This window comes from Macrobrachium nipponense, chromosome 1 (assembly GCF_015104395.2).
Source record: "Macrobrachium nipponense isolate FS-2020 chromosome 1, ASM1510439v2, whole genome shotgun sequence".
Classification (NCBI taxonomy): Eukaryota; Metazoa; Arthropoda; class Malacostraca; order Decapoda; family Palaemonidae; genus Macrobrachium; species Macrobrachium nipponense.
The window spans coordinates 125,691,647-125,709,410 of NC_087200.1; the positions used below are offsets into that span (position 1 = coordinate 125,691,647).

Below are 17,764 nucleotides of genomic sequence, written 5' to 3' on the forward strand. Positions count from 1 at the left end.
GGCTGGGGCGTTGAGGAGAGGCAAATACCCGATTGTGCAGAGCTCGTGTTTATTTTGTGTTGTAACTCGGTTGAACCCGGTCCACACTGGCACATCATGACAGTTGGAGCTATGGATGCAAGAGAGAACCCAGGCCATATCTCGGGCAGAAGCTTCGTTAGACACCTAATCATCTGGAGTAAACATCATCTCATTCAAGGGGGCAGTGAATTTAGGATCTTCTCGAGAAGATTGGCAAGTGATTTTCTCCAAATGATGAAGTTTGGGAGGGACCTTCAAGGACCTTGACTTTCCAAGAGGAAGTACTTCACCAAATGATTATGGTGTGGCATGATATATCTTTGCATCAATATATTTAGGATAATTCATAGATATCAATGAGATAAATGTAACATTTCAGAACCGCATGTTTGGTAAAGGTTAACATATGACCCCTTTTTTTCAATAGTCAAATCTGACTATTGTACATAAATATACACATAACTTTATCAAATATGCATAGTCTGGCATTATATTTACAGGACATCTCACTGATATCACTGGAGTAAAATATACCAAACTGCAGAAACATACCCACAATAAAAGTCAAGATAAGTCGCGATTTGAAAATTAACCAAGTTCAGCGTTAAGTTTTTTGTATATTTTTGTGACTAATCTGTATATAACTATCAATTCGTTACGGAATGGCTTAATGCTTTTCGAACATTTTACTGTTGCTGCAATGATATATGTCAAATTTTAGAACCACAGCTTCAGTACAATTGAAGCTACCACACATTTTCCAAGTTATACATTTTCTATTTGTCCAGCCATTTTGTTTTTGGCATAAAAATTAAAAAGGTCTAAATCAATGGGCATCTACATGAAATATGTTCAATAGGAGTCGTATCAACTAGCTGACATGGATGCCTGCTCCTAACATTCCGTCCCCTGTGAAGTGAAATCTGTACATTTTTCCACCAGACCAAGAAAAACTCTACGAATATTTAAGTGAAAGGACACATAAACTAGCGAATGTACACACATGGAGACCACGAAGACGTGATCCGACCTCCAGCTCATTTTGGGATGCGTGCTAAAATCTACAGTTAAACAGCGCATTGTTTAACTTTATTAGATATAATTGTTCTGTACAGTTTAACATGCACATTATTTATTTTTTACATTTTAATTCTAATAAATTAATTATAAATATCCTATCCTAAAATTCCTGTATCTTAAACTCAAAACGAAACCTCTTCCTTACCTTCTCAGGTTTTCCATAGGGCTTTCCTACCCCCCAAATAACATCAACAACAACAACAACAACAAAGCAGTTAGTAGGCTTATTCCCTGAGTAAGCAAAAATATGTGTACATGGGATTTACAACTATACACTTGCATAGAAAGCTACAGGGAATATGGGAATATATATATATATATATATATATATATATATATATATATATATATATATATATATATATATAAGGAAAAAAATAACAAATAAAAACTGAAAAACCTGGGGAAGAACATGTAAACAATGGGGTTAAGGTTAAACAAAGGATGCGCCAAACAAGAGATTTAGCATTACTGCGTAAGACTACACAAACAGTCAGTAAAATTTAAGAAAATATCCACCGGGAGCCATTATAACAAAACCTCCATTGTTAAGCCCATCAAGGAAAGAGCGAGGAATTCTCTCGAGAAAAATGGCAGAAGTTCAGGATCAAGATCAAATCGGAAACGGAAGATTTGCAAAGCGCTGACTTCTGCCCAAACGACCATCTGACTTGAACCATTCTATAATGCCAAGCTGGGCTGAGCAGAATGAACACAGACGCGCATCTCTTCTGGCTTCAAAGTCTCACGAAAAGAAGAAGGGAAATAAAATAAGACCAAAGTGACATAAAAAAACAACCTCATCTTGCGTTAAAATCTCATAACTTAGCGAATACTTCCATTTTATGAATTAGAATTTTCACCTTCAATTCTATGAGATGCCACATCGAATCACACAACAGAGGGCGTGAGAACACTGCTCAGCCCCATCCCACCGAGGGCTCCCTACACCAGGCCCCCGGGCACCCGAAACCCTCTCACCCCTGCAGGGTGATATTTTGGTGCGTGGGCCAGCAGCCTTCTGGCGGAGCGGGGAAACAGCCAGGATGTCTTGTGCTCGAGTCTCACAGAAAGTGTCTCCCTTCGCTCAGGTGGGTATAGGGAAGAGGGCGTCAGTGATCGCAAAAATCGTGCAATCATGGGCTCTCGCAAGCGCCCCTTCGACGGATGTCGCCGGAGGGCGCCGTGGCAGAGTCGTGAGTGGCCAAAACGTCAAGCAGCCGAGGGTGAAACATACCGAAAATAAGTGTGATGGGTGCCGGCCTGTCCGGGCATGCGAAAAGGTGGGCGGCGCTAGTGCCAGGCTCGTGCCTCCACAGTACGAGTGTCGGGGCGATACCCCGTGTTGGAAAAACAGTACATAACACCAGGAATATTAGTCTTTCCGTTCGTTCGGCAGATCTGCTGCTGCTTTCCACAGTGTTGAATTCGTTGAAAATAATATCGCTCAAACAAACTGTTGTGGTGAACCGAACGGTTTAATCAGTGTTTTTTTTTTTTTAACATTATAATCAATTATAGAAAAGGATAAATTCCGGAAAATGAAGGGCTTCTAAAGGTATGTACAGCTGATCAGAGAGAGAGAGAAGAGAGAGAGAGAGAGAGAGAGAGAGAGAGAGAGAGAGAGAGAGAGAATAATGTCAAAGTGATGTACTCATTTCTTCATCATCGTTTTCTGGTATGTAAACCATTTTGTAATTTTCGTCTGTCTCCGTTTTTTTAGCATATTACTACTGCGTCTTCGTGGGTCACGTTCGACTATGCACGTGTACACCGGATGTAGTCAGTCGTACGTGCATCTGCGCATAAGCTTGTGAGTACAGAACTACAAGTGTACAGTTCTTGTTTTTCTACCAGCATATGTAACCGTGTTACTGCGTAAGCAAAGTGAACTGAAATGCGTTAAAACGAAATGCGTTAAAACGTATGTCAGTGACTGCATACTTAAGTGTTGGTACTTGAATTGTGTAGACAGTAAAGGGGTACATGTGGAATGCTATCTGCGTGTGTATATGTGTAAGTGAAACATACGTACCATTGTGTACAAGCATGCGACCTTAAATAATTATGTACTTTATACTTTTATGAAGGTGTGTAAGCAAAATGATAAAATCTGTCGTAAGTAAAGAACTGTAAAACTCCTTAGTTTGTAATAAAAAGAAAAAGTGGTGAAAAATATAAATTCCAGCTTTATAAGAAAAGGAAAAAGTGGGGAGCGATATGTGCCAGCTTTATAATAAAAAAATAAATAAAAGTAGGGAGTTAAAGGTTCCAATAACGATTTAGGTTCCGCAGTCGAAAGAATTCAGACACTGTGGGGTTATTGGCTGCCGTGCGAGGACTGAAGAAGGCCAGGGGCCAAAGTGTGTCGTCATGGCTTCAAAAGGCTTCAAAAGCGATAACTGTGTAAACAAAATGTTCCCACTCTTAATTATTGCTATGCCTGATATCCTCATCTTCTGCTCTGTGGCACCGACTTCTACGCTTCTTCTTCTTCAACTACCACTTCCATCTTACAATTGCTCTAGATATTAGCCACTTTGTTAGTGATCATTGCTCTCCTTATCCAATACCACAATAGTTCCGTGGCATATGAGACATTTATACAAGCGCTCTCAAGAGTCAAGAGAAGTGAAAAGAAAAATCGAAGACACTCAGCTCTCATCTGTTTTTGAAGACATGACCCCCGTAACAGAAAGGAAAAATGGCGCCCTTTCTCCTTTCTGTTACTGTGACCAGGTCTTTTGATAAGCTCAGCGTCTTCGAGCTTTCACTTCTCCTGCGAGCGCTTCTATATTATTACCAGCATCACTATTCAATCAGCATTCGCTCCTGCTGCTAATAATACTTTGGCGTCACTACTTCTAATATTGCTACTACTGATAAGAGTGCAAACATTAAAATACTTCTCATAATACTGTTGTTACTGGAAGTTCCATTAATAGTACCTATACAATGGCCATTGGTGACAATAACCTCCCCTTGGGTATGTAAACTTCCGACCAGTGAAAAGCCAGGCCAACTCCGTGGTAACTAATTTTAGGAAAAATGTCCTACTTATCGCCAGAGTATCCTCCAATGAGTGAAGTCTTATTCTGAATAAATGGCTGTGTCACGTTCGTAACCATATTTCTCGCAAAAGCGAAAAATAGAGCACAAAAATTCCATCAACCTCTAGGCCTATATGGGCAAATTTTCCCGCAATTCTGTAAATGATCAGAATACCACGAATGACGTAAATACCTTTAGGGAGGCTTGAGGTGGCTGACGATGCTTATGAAGCGAGAGAGAGAGAGAGAGAGAGAGAGAGAGAGAGAGAGAGAGAGAGAGAGAGAGAGAGAGGATGCGGGATATGGGGAGCCAAAAAGAGATTCCAAATAATTTGAGGTATAGAATGAGATAAATGGAGATCCTTAAGATTAGATTCTAGTGGAAGATGCTGGCTGTTCTTCTTTCTCTCTCAAGATGCTTGAACACGAGAGAGAGAGAGAGAGAGAGAGAGAGAGAGAGACCATGGCAGGATGTGAAAAATGTAAGAGATAGGTTTTTATAATAATAACAATTAAAAACTTTTCTGAGTGAATCTCTCTTTGGTTTTCGAAGTGGATATTGTGAATGTTCTATGAGATGCGAATGTTGGAGCACAAGATGAGGAGCCAGATGCCACAACTAATAAGTATGAAAAGGCTAAGTTGAACGAGAGTAATGAATCTTGAGGAGAGGTGTTATCAAAATGAATCGAATGAGAAGAATGTCCAGTGATGCCTATCTTTGAGAAAGAAGAAGAGACGGCGAAGGTAAATATACTTATGATGTATACTATACTGATGGATATTATTGTACGAACGAAGGGAAATATACTTATGATGTATACTATACTGATGAATATTATTGTAAGAATGAGCCGGAGATATTTCTGTGTCACACTTCCAGATTCCCGAAGGACTCACCTGAAGGATTAGTTCTTGGATGGAAGTTGAAGCGGGGCTAGGCACAGGTAAAAGAAGTTGGACAGCTGAGTGAGAAGACACTGAAGGAAACGGATGAGAAGCCTTAATAAGACAGAAAGCGGTGCAGCCGATGCCAAAGGGTGGCTGCATTGAACATTTACCGCTATCTACATAGTGCCACAGCCTGCCTCCTATTCTATTACGAATATATATGCAAGCTTGAGATTCCATGAAGGAAATGTTACGAAAAAACAATAACAATAATAATAATAATTCTTTTTTTTTTAAATAATGGCAGTTTTCAACGAATTAATCTCATACAGGGTCTTTCCAATTCTTCTGATAATTCGTTTTTCTGACTCAGCTAGGTTGTTGAGTAGAATTCCAATATTCATATTTGTCATAATGAGGATATCTGTCAAAAATATTTTATCAAAAATATTTTATTATATATTTTGCTTATACAAACAAGACTGAAGAAAGAATGTGCGAATAGACGCTAGGGTCAAAGATTAAAAAGTGGGTGCAGCTCGGGGCCGAAAGGACGTTGCAAACAGCCTTTAGTAAAGCCTACAGTGTACCACGTGAGGTGTACTGACGGCACTATCCCCCTACTAAATGACGAAACACTTCCGTAAGGAAGACCGGAGTGGTTGCAAAGTGAAGAAAACCCAGAAAGAAAAACCAGCCTAAATGAAGGGTATAGATATAATATGTAGATTTGCGATGTGATGTGCAGGGTCTCTCCAAGACTCCAGGGGCAGGAGTGTCTTCTCTGTCATGCAAGTGCGGTTCGGGCCGGGGTGTTTAATTAATGGCCCTGAATGTTTGATTATATAGACAGTGTGATGACAGACACTAGAAATGAAGCAAACAGTACCAAGATGAGGGGATATGTCCCATGTTTGGATTGGAATGGTAAACCTGCCATGTCTGATGAAAGGCCGAATAGCACTAACGCATCATATGGAAAGAGTTGATGGCAAACGCTGGCAAGAACACAGTAAGAGCGCATAACAGCAAGGAATCTTAATCGAAGGACATCAGTAAGCAGTTAACTCACGTGGTAATTTGGACATAAATATCACAAGGGGACGTAAAAAGAGAGAGGGAAAAAAGGCGGAAGGGTACGTTGCGAATAATAGAATTCCTGATGGATTTTTTTCTGTGGGTACACGAAGCACTTACAAGGCTGTAGAAAAGTTTTATTGATTCAGAGCTATGATGAATATGGCAGTGACAGCTATTTTTCAGAGAATGTAATACACATACATTCATACGCATAAATACACACACACACACGAACACCCATATATGCAAGCGTATCCAAAAAAGCAAAGAATTTGAGAAATTAAGAGAGGACACACATTATATATATATATATATATATATATATATATATATATATATATATATATATATATATATATATATATCCTCGCTTAACTTTTCAAATTCTTTGGTTTTTTGGGGGATACGCTTGTCACTACAAAGCCTCGAGACCCAACCTCAAAGAAATATGAGAGAAATCATGATGTCCGGTAGCATAAAAAGACTCTGCGATGCCATAATCACGACGAAGTCACCTTGTGGGCAAAGGTGACCTCGTCGTGATTTTGGTATCGCGAGTTCGTTTCCCGCTACCGAATATCATAATTTCTTCAAATTTCTTTCAAATTGGAGATCAAGGCTTTGTAGTAACAAGCATATCCAAAATAAAAAATAGCAAAGAATTTGAGAAGTTAAGAAGGCATTGTGGCTATTACAATTTCATATGTATCTGGTAAAAACTACCAGTAGATTCTACACACACACACACACACACACACACACCACACACACATATATATATATATATATATATAATATATATATATATATATATATATATATATATATTTATATATATAATCACAATGATTATAGGAAGCAGGACTGAATGCTGTTTGACTGAAAGTGACGAATGTAAGTCTGATGATGACAGCTGAAGCAATGACTGAAGATGTGAGAGGAGTAAAATGTAAACGATGTGGCACAATGGTGCCCGGATTTCAGAGGACTGAAATTGAAGGGCGCAATTGAAAGGCTTACGGGGTTTAAGGTCTGTTTGGACAAGGAAGTGGTTTCACAGGAATGAGTGTGAGAAATGATAATCCTTATGTACGGGGGAAATGTGGCAGAAAAACAAAAGCTATAAGAATGAAATGGAATGATACTACTTAGGAAGCCCAGGAGATTCACGAATTGTCAACAAGCCCTGGACCTTCCCCGAGAAAGTAGGACGCCATATCTTAAGAACTAACCATAGAATCTTCTTTGAAATAATCTCATTATTTCTCAAGCACAAATGACGTTCAAGTTGCCTCTTTGAACTTACCTAACCCAAGGGCATGGCAAAAGAAAATCGGGGTTTGTTCAATACTAGTATACATCTCGGGAATTTGCGGCCCGGGTAAGTATGGGGAGTGTCAAAGGTAGTTTGTTAATGAGTGCATCGTATTTCCTTATGAATGTGGAATGTGTGTAGGAATAAATAGATGAAAGTGACAGGCCTGAAGTAAATTTGGATACAAGACAAGAGTATGTTAGGGCCCGTTGGCTTTCACTGCTTGAAGGGATCGAGAGAGAAATGAAGTTAATGCAAGACCAGGAAATGCAGGTGCAAGGTTGAGAGGTAAAGAACTGTGGCTGATCCTTATATATATATATATATATATATATATATATATAGATATATATATATATATATATATATATATATACATAATATATATACATATAGATATATATAATATATATATATATATATATATATATATATATATATTATATATATATATAAATATAAAGATATATATACATATATATATATATATATATATATATATATATATATATATATATATGTGTGTGTGTGTGTGTGTGTGTGTATATGTATATAATAATAAATATATATATGATATATATATATATAGAATAAATATATACATATATACGATATAGTATATATATATATCATATATATATATATATATATATATATATGAATATATATAAATATAGATATATATCATATTATATAGAAAAATATAATATATATAGATATATATAAATATAGAATATATATACATATATATAAGAATATATATATATATCTATATATATATATATAATATATATATATATATATATATATATATTATATGTTCCAGATGAGCTATTAAATCAGTAAACATCAGGGTCCATAAAAACACCATGAAATCCATTGTAAAATTAAAACATAACCATTGAAAATATTATAAATGACAATAATAATAAAAAACAAAACAAATAATTAATTATATAAGAAATTAAGTTTTAAACGTCAACTTTAATTTTAAAAAATTCACAAGAATTGTGTATATATAGTAAAAGATAGACCCAGATTGATGAAGCACTGCGATTATATGCGAAGGGTTTCTTCTTGTGAATAAACCATGAATTTTATGATGTTTTTTATGGACCTTGCTGTTTACTGATATATACGAGTATGTAAATTATTAGTCGATGACAGCAAAACTACCCTTCAGACACATGAAACAGACTGAACTTGTTTAAACGACAACAATGAAAATGAAAGCAACAAAAAGCAAGGTTATGACAGTAAAAGGAAGTCAGAGAGATGGGGCACTCATGGGAAAAAATAAGTCAAGTGGTGTTGGGGTTCTGCAGGACTGACACTGACACAGGATAAATGTCAAAGGAAGCAAAAGCTGGAATGCATGAACGCATCACTGGGCTAAGTCTTCTTAACAGAATCCAGTGAAGCAGAGTTGTTGACTGAGAACGCAAAAGAGGTGAAAGAAGGTAATGTAATCTGCTGTATATGCGTAGTAAGGATGGCTAAGGGGGCGAGAAATGACAAGAAATGTAAATGTTGCAAACGAAGCTAAATATAAGTGAAAAATTAAAGAAGGATTCACAGTTTTGAAATGGTTCGTTCCTGAGGGTCTAGAGAAAGCGAGGTGACTTGTAATTCTATATATTTATATAAACGTGTATGTGTATATGTATATGTATATGTTTTATAGTATATATATATATATATATTTATTAGTATATATATTATATAACATTATATATTATATATATATATATATATAATATATATATATATAGTATATGCGTGTGCGAGTTTGTGCGTATAAAGGCAAAATCCACGAGGGAAACTTTCGCTTCGTGGATTCTGCTTTTTATCTATATATCCATCACGTCCTAATATCGTGATTCAGTCATGCCCATACGCACACACATACACACACACATATATATATATATATATATATATATATATATATATATACATATATATATATATATATATATATATAATATATATATATATAATATATAGCAAGAGAGAGAGAGAGAGAGAGAGAGTAGATCAGAGAGAGAGAGAGAAGAGAGAAGGGGAGAGAGATGGTGGGTATGGGAGATTGCAAATGGCGAAGCCTAAGAAAGATTGTCGTTAACTTGCAGCTGGTGAGCTTCTTGTGCAGATAAATAAAGCAATTAATGTTGTGGAAGTTTTCTGTGACGGAGATTCATCTTTCATTTAGCAGTTAAAGCGAGAAAGCGCTGTAAATTTATATTGTTCTTTCTTTGAAACGGTGTATCTTAAATTATGTATATTATATAATATATATTTGTATGAATATATTATAATTATAAAATATTAATAATATATATAATAATATATATATATATATATTATATTATATATATCTGGGATATAGTCCACAATTTAATCTTTATGTAGTTATATAAAACATATAATTCTTGTACAGTGAATTATAGCTTTCTACCATCAGCTGTGGTCTTGTTCACTACAATGTGGTCCACAGCTGATGGTCGAAAGCTTTAATCACTCTACAATATAGATATAATTTATATAACTACATGAGAATTTTACGCCATTGTGGATTATATCCCCATTTACTTAGAGGTACGACATAGTACCTATCTTCTGCATATATATATACATATATATATATATATATATATATATATATATATATATATATATATATACTATATGTGTATATATATATTATATATATATATATATATATCTGAATTAAACGCGAAAAAAACAACCTTCAAGATGCGTTAATCTAAAGGGGGGGGGGGGGGGGGGGGGGGGGGGGGGGGGGGGGGGGGGGGGGGGGGTAGGGGGGGTGAAAAATGTCTTGCAAGGTGTCAGTGGGGGTTTAGCCTTGCCTAGCCTGTCCTTGGTAGCCCAGTTAATAATAATCTGATTATACTCACCAGTTTTATTGACATTATCATTTCTTGTTACCCAAACGCCATTCTGTTTTCTCCCGCACATCCTCAAACAATAAAATGAACATCGCTGACGCAGGAGCTGGCAACAGTACTAAAAAATAAGAAGTAGCAGAGAAATACTCGAAGCGGTTGCCTGCCTTCATAATGAGCTAAACATGTGAGGAGACGATGCTTGTGGTAGTAGTTGATGTTCTCTAACCCATAAAACGAATGAGGCGGAGTAGCTGTGGACCCAGTATACATAATCACTAAAATTAGTAGCAGTTCAAGTTTCATAACCGAAGAAACATATGGGGCGAGGGCGAGAGCAGCCCAAAATCGCCGGCGATGTTACAAAAGTCCCAAAATAAATCGTCTGAACTTGATGGAGAAATGAGGCACAAGATAACGATGACTCGAGTCTTAAACTTTGGCAATATTTTCTTCTCCAACTGAGGGGACGAAACAGCAGACTCTCTCTCTCTCTCTCTCTCTCTCTCTCTCTCTCTCTCTCTCTCTCTCTCTCTCTCTCTCTCTCCATGAGCACCGAAGATTACAAAACCACCGGATAACGTTGGTTCCTTGAAAAAGAATTTAGGTTTGATTTTAAATATGTATATGTATATGTATGTATATATATACATATGAATATGTATTTAAATACATTTATATATCATATATATATAATGTATATTTAATTATATATGCATATATACGTAGTATTTGTTATATATACATATATTATATATATATATATTATATGATATATCCTAATTATGTATATTTAATTATATAAATGTCAATTATATACTTAGTTATTGTATATATATATTATTGAGATTCTACTGTTTCAGCTGAATTTGCTTTGCTCTTCATATTAAGACAAACACTATTTACAAATAAAATCTTCTAATACTTCACGAGAACACAAATTTAAACGTAGGTCAAGGGATAAAAAAGGCCAGAGAGAGAGAGAGAGAGAGAGAGAGAGAGAGAGAGAGAGAGAGAGAGAGAGAGAGAGAGCAGAATCTGAGATTTTTAAACAATGCTTATCAATCAAAGTGAAACGAGAAGGGTTCACCTTATGGCACTGTAGAACAACAGGTGGTGGCAAAATTTCACGAGGTTTTGCAAAAGTTAAGTATATATCAGTTTAACCAGACCACTGAGCTGATTAACAGCTCTCCTAGGCCTGGCCCAAAGGATTAGATTTTTTTACATGGCTAAGAACCAATTGGTTACTTACCAACGGGACCTACAGGTTATTGTGGAATTCGAACCATATTATTTAGAAAATGAATTTCTAACCACCAGAAATAAATTCCTCTGATTATGCACTGATGGCCGTGAGAAGCGAAGAGATTTTGCAAGCACTGTCTGAAACAGTGCTTTTGAAAGGCACAAAGACAGGAGACATTTTAATACAAATACAGTTAGTTCCCGGGTTATGGCGGGGGGTTTCGTTCCCAGCAGGGCGCTGTCAGCTGAAAATCGTCTTAACCCGAATCATCATAATTATAATGGGAATAAATAGCAACAGCGCCGTAAAGCAGGTTAACAGCGCCATGAGGCAAGCGCCTCAAGTCTGGAATGACTTAACCCAAACCTGATGTAACCTGGGGACTGCCTATAGAATCGTTACCAGAGACAGATATTATGGAAGGCTTTACATTCAACTCTGGCAAGAAAATCTGAAGTGATTAGTTTTTTTTTTTTTTTTTTTTTTTTTTTTTTTTTCAACCGATGTGTTTAAAATACATTGGCTCTACTTTGACAAAATGTATGATCGTTTACTCCAGTGCCTCAGATTCCGACAAATATGAGAAAGTCAAGTCTGGAGAAATATTAGACTGATAAATCAAAGTCGTTCATAAAACAACAAACTGTAATGAATTGCATCTATCCCATCTAATTTGTAACAATATCAACAAGATAAATCAGTCGTAACTAAGATTGAGCATTCGTGAAGAGTTCAGAAAGCAAAATTTATTTTTAATGAGGAAAATTATAGACATATAATAAGCATCTGAAGAAAAAGGAAAATAAAAATCATTGACGAAGATGTAAGATGTGTAGAAGAAAATTTATCTGGAGTGGACATCTTTGACGGGAAAAAATCACAGTTATGATGCAGTTCTTTCACACGCAAGAGACGATTCCTCAACTTATCCTCTCTACAGTCATATATATATATATATATATATATATATATATATATATATATATATATATACATATATATATATACATATATGTATATATATAATATTATTATATATATTATATATATATATATATATACATATATATATATATATATATATATATATTATATATATATATATATATATATCGAGCTACAATGTCCTTTAATATCTAATTCGCTCTACCTCGGAATTAATATATTTTCATATATGCTTAACCAAAGGGGAATTTTTTCTTGATAATAGACTTGCCTGGACCAGGGCGCGAACCCATGGATCCTTTCAAATCCAGGAGCGTCAGTGAAGCTTTTACCTACTACACTCTCGCGGTGGTGTAGTAGGTAAAAGCTTCACTGACGTTCCTGGATTTGAGAGGATCCATGGGTTCGCGCCCTGGTCCAGGCAAGTCTTATTTATCGAGAAAAAATTCCCCTTCGGTTAAGCATATATGAAAATATATTAATTCCGAGGTAGAGCGAATTAGATATTAAAGGACATTGTAGCTCGATATATGTATATGAATCACGGAAATGTGATATGACTTATATATATATATATATAATTATATATATATTAATATATATATATATATATATATATATATATATATATATATATATATATATATATATATAGATATATTTATATATATATTATAATTACATACATGTATATACACTATATATAATGTGTGTATGCGTATAAACACATAATTATACTTTATCTTCCAAATAATTATTTGGAAGATAAAGTATAATTATGTGTTTATACGCATACACACATAATTATATATGTGTAAGGTTATTTAAAAAATCAAATAACCTTAAGTGGTTCAAAAATCTAACAAGCTCATTAGACAACAGTCAGATTACGATGAAATGCAAACCGGATATTTTAATTAATCACTGCTTAGCAAGAAACGCCAGGTGCGTCTATGAACCACCTGTGAAGGGGAACGCTTCAATCTGTGAATGATGAAGTAGTGCAACGCAAAGACCGGGGGGAGCAAATTCCCCAGATGTATACTAGTATTGCACCAGCCCCGGTTTTTTGCCATGCCCCTAGGTTAGTTAAGCTTGGAACAGATGACCATCTAGAAATCTTGTGTGTGGGAAACACAATGAGCTTACTTTCAAGAAGATTTTATGGTTAGTTTTGACGATATGGCGTCCCGCTTTTTTCAGAGAAGGGGTCATACTCGGTTACAACTCGTGAATATGCGGGCCGGGGTCTGGAGCTCTCAAGAATAAGGAGGTCAGGTCAAAAACTTCATATCTAAAACAGCCATTGGAAAGCAGGTACTGTAGCTGGCAGGAGCCAACATCATGAATGAATCGTCATATTTAGGTTATGGAGCCAAACACCCAAAAGACGACCTTTAAAAACCTATAGGATATTTAAGGAAACATCAGAGAACAAAACTCATACGGTGACGCTGAAACAGCAACGCTGATGAGCAGGGCTAGATTAGGCACACATTGAATGACAAAAAGGGAACAGATTAAAAACGAAGACACCAAATGTTTGTGCTGTGAAAAAATAACTCTAAACTTGTAACATTTCTTCTTCTACTGTCCAGCGTATAGTGACAAAAAAAAGATAACAATATAAACCGATTGCTGACATTCCTCAGTCACAAGCAGAGAAGAAACAGATTGAGCAACGGCGCCGATTCAAAGGCAAATCCCGTCTACTACTGCTACTAAGTGCAAAAATAAAGGTTGGAGTAGTTGGACAGCGACCCAGAAACAGAATGACATGAAAAACAAGAACAAAAAGTAACAGTTAGAAAGGTCAGCCAGCAAGACTGAAGAAAGAGAGAAGGGAATGGAGGTGAAGAAAAAGAAACTCAGTACAGCTACGGAAGAACAGAATAAAATATAGAATTGACACCACAAGCCAAGCGCTGGGGGCTATGTCATCCGGCGCTGAAGGGAATACAGACGGTAAAGAGGTTTGAGTTGAGTTGAATATAGAATTTAGGCTAAAGGCCAAGCACTGGGACCTATGAGGTCATTCAGCACTGAAATGGAAATTAACAGTAAAAGGTTTGAAAGGTGTAACAGGAGGAAAACTTCACAGTTGCACTATGACTCAAGTGTTAGGAGACGGTGGAAAGTAAGATAGGAGAAGGAGTATATGAAAGGAGGTACAGTGAAATAAACGGAAGTGGCTACAGGTAAGGGCCGAAGGCACGCTGCAAAGAACCTTAAGTAATGCCTACAGTCCACCGGATGACGTTCAGTCTCTCTCAATCTTTTCGCTGAGAATTTAGTAAAGTGAATAAACAAATAAATAAGTGCAAGGCTTCATTTTCTCCATTAAAGAGGAGAAGGAAGACGGCGAAGCTTTTCCAAAACCTCAGGGTTGGGACCGACTCATGAACACACCGTCACCTAACGTCGTTTCCTTCAGGGTTCAACTTCGGCTGTTACCATCAGTCCCCCGCCCCCCTTTTTTTTTTAACATTTTTCTTCAAGCGTAGCCTTATGCGGAGATGTCAAGTCGGCTTCTCCTTCGGTCTCCTCATAAAGAGCAATTATTTATCGGTGCAATGACTAACCTTGATTTTAGCGATTCTGAACCGGCGGTGAGAATCGAATGTATGAAATATTTGCATTCTAGAGCTACATCTCGTTTCCTAAGAGACCCATATCGTGAATAAGATACATCATCTCTCAAAATCATCATCATCATGCTAACAATTCTATATATCCCTTAGCAAAGTGTAGTGCAGTCTGTATAGATCCTAGTCTAAGCGGGTTAAAGTACAGGCACTTGGGAAATCTTGAGCCGAATGTCTCCTGCAACGAAACATAACAAGGACAACAGTCAGCGGAGAGCTAAAGGTTGCTTTGAAGTGTCCCTGTTATATAAACAACAAGGAAACAAACGCGGCAGCCAAGGCGCAACAACTCAGCGTTCCTCAGGTGTAGTACGAATCATGTTTCGTCCCGACGATCTTTGCGAAGAGGAATAGTACGAAAACAGACGAGAAAAATAAACAATCAAAATGAATGCCTTGTTCCGATATGAAGCAGAACAGCGAAAACTTCTTTGCATTATTGCTGCTTTATATAAGATGCAAATCGGAGCGTCGGCAGCGCCTGAGTATCTGCTAGAGCAATTATGTCCTTGCAGATTTGGTCAGCGCTCAACGCAAAAATCAGGTGAAATCTTCGCATCTCTTTTAAGCTGGAGGACTTGGAACGAACGACAGAACGTTAAAGTATGAAATAAAGGAAATACAAACGAAAGTAACGAATGGTAGGGGCGTGTGGATTTGCAAGGCGTTGTAAGGCCTTTAACTATAAATAGAATAGAATATAGAATTTAGGGCAAAGGTCGAGCGCTGAGACCTATAAGGTTATTAAAGTGAAACTGACAGTAAGAAAAATTGAATGGTGTAACAGGAGGAAAATCTCAAAGCAATTGCACTATGAATCAATTGTTGGAGAGGGTGGAGAGTCAGATGGACGAAAGAGAATATGAAAGGGGGTACAGTAAAAGGAATGAAAGAGGTTCCGGCTAGGGGCCGAAGGGAAGTTGCGAAGACCCTTCAGTGCACAAGTTAGGTGCATTGACACCACTAACCCATCTCGGGGTTTAACTATCAATGCGAATCATTCAAAATGAAATGAGGAATTGAACACCTGTTAATCAGATGTGAATTGGCCACCCCCAAAACCCCCTGGGCCGTTGATCTGCAGAACTTTTGGAAGGCAGTTGCCAACACTTACTCGCCTGCGTTGTCGTTGGGAATCCTCCGATACCGTGTGGCATTAGTAGCGGGCCAGTTTTCAACTCGATTCACAGTTCGTATAATGAAATATCCAAGAGGAATTATTAAACGTGAAGCGTGAGCTTAAGTAGAGCATATATGTATGTACGGGTTTAATGCGTTTGTATTTTGAAAGTCTACTTTAAGGGTTTTTCTTCTATGATGTTGATGAATACAATTGTAAGTGTAACTGCAGGCAGAATGGTTTCCATGACTGTGAGCTAATGTGTAAATGAATACAGTGAGAAAATACTTCAAGAAAAGGAACTGATGCTGTCTACTACATAAACTGGCTTCGTCACGTACGAGTATACTAAATAAAATATAACAGATTAATATCTAGTATACTCGTATAAAATTAGAATGGATTTAAGCCGTTGTGTTCCTATCTAAATTCTTCATCATTTTCTCCGTAAATAATATCCATAGCCATCCAGCACACTCACCAATATGCTTAACGGCTATTATCATAAGCTTGACAAAGAGACTTCCACAGAACAAAGCACTCGCAGGAAACAGAGAGAACTCTGGGAGAAAGTTGGTAGGAGGAAATCGATCTGCCATATAAGTCATTAAGAACAAATATCAACAAAGTAACAAGGGGATAGGTGAATATAAGCCGCAATGTAAATTAAATTTCAAAAATGTCAATAAAGCATCTGAAAGTGCCCTCGAGCGAGGGAACAAATAGCCAGGATGACTGAGGCCGTTGTACAGTACAGAGGCTGGGGGAAAGGAAAGCGCGATGTCTGAGCACACTGGCCTTAATTAAGGCTTCAAACGTCGAACATTTCTCGGCCTGACTTGACTTTCAGGTGATGAAGGAAAAGAACACTCGGATATTTTCTTTACTGCTTCTCTTATAGATGGTTCGTCATTAAGGAAACAAGATGAAATGTATATTCGTTGATGCAAAGCAGATATTTTCCACAACCTCTCAAAGTGAATATCTTAAATCCACTACTTCCAGTTACATAAAACTTCTCATTCCACACTTCTTAACACGTACGCAAGACGTCATATATCAGAATTCAGGTGTGCGTAGGGACAAACAACGGTCATTTCACGTAATGTACCCAGGAACGGTTTCAAAATATCCCTACAGACGAAATGACCGAGCTGTTGATTTAAGAGGGGAAAAGGGCTCTCCTCTTTATCATTCAACCCAATAACACAAAATAAGCCCGAACGGCGAGTCTCCCCTGCTAATTTTAACCGAATGTTTGGATTCGTAAATACCCAGTGTGTACACCTGCGTTGGGCCTGACCCAGTTGGTATGGTTCGGGTATACAACTGGGATTTAAAAAGAGTTCTCTTGCTGAATGATATCAAGCTTTCTCAAGACATTCATCAGGCTTGCTCTGATTCTTCAAAGGAAATCTAACAGTTAAAAAATTTCAGGGAGTTATTAGAGATTTGACAT

General features: G+C 36.8%; 1 protein-coding gene and 1 long non-coding RNA gene across 6 annotated transcripts in view; one reads left to right on the forward strand and one right to left on the reverse strand.

The window, feature by feature from the left end:
• LOC135219603 (uncharacterized) overlaps positions 1 to 17,764 on the reverse strand; it is a 125,101-nt gene that overhangs the window by 43,375 nt on the left and 63,962 nt on the right. The window lies entirely within an intron of this gene.
• The window catches only part of LOC135219602 (mucin-2-like), a 95,988-nt gene continuing 80,132 nt past the window's right edge, over positions 1,909 to 17,764 (forward strand). For 2 of the 5 annotated variants that reach the window (XM_064256493.1, XM_064256494.1), the window contains exon 1: positions 1,909 to 2,192. The gene's annotated coding sequence lies outside the window, so the exon portion shown is untranslated. The other 3 variants (XM_064256495.1, XM_064256491.1, XM_064256492.1) reach the window with 3 other exon arrangements.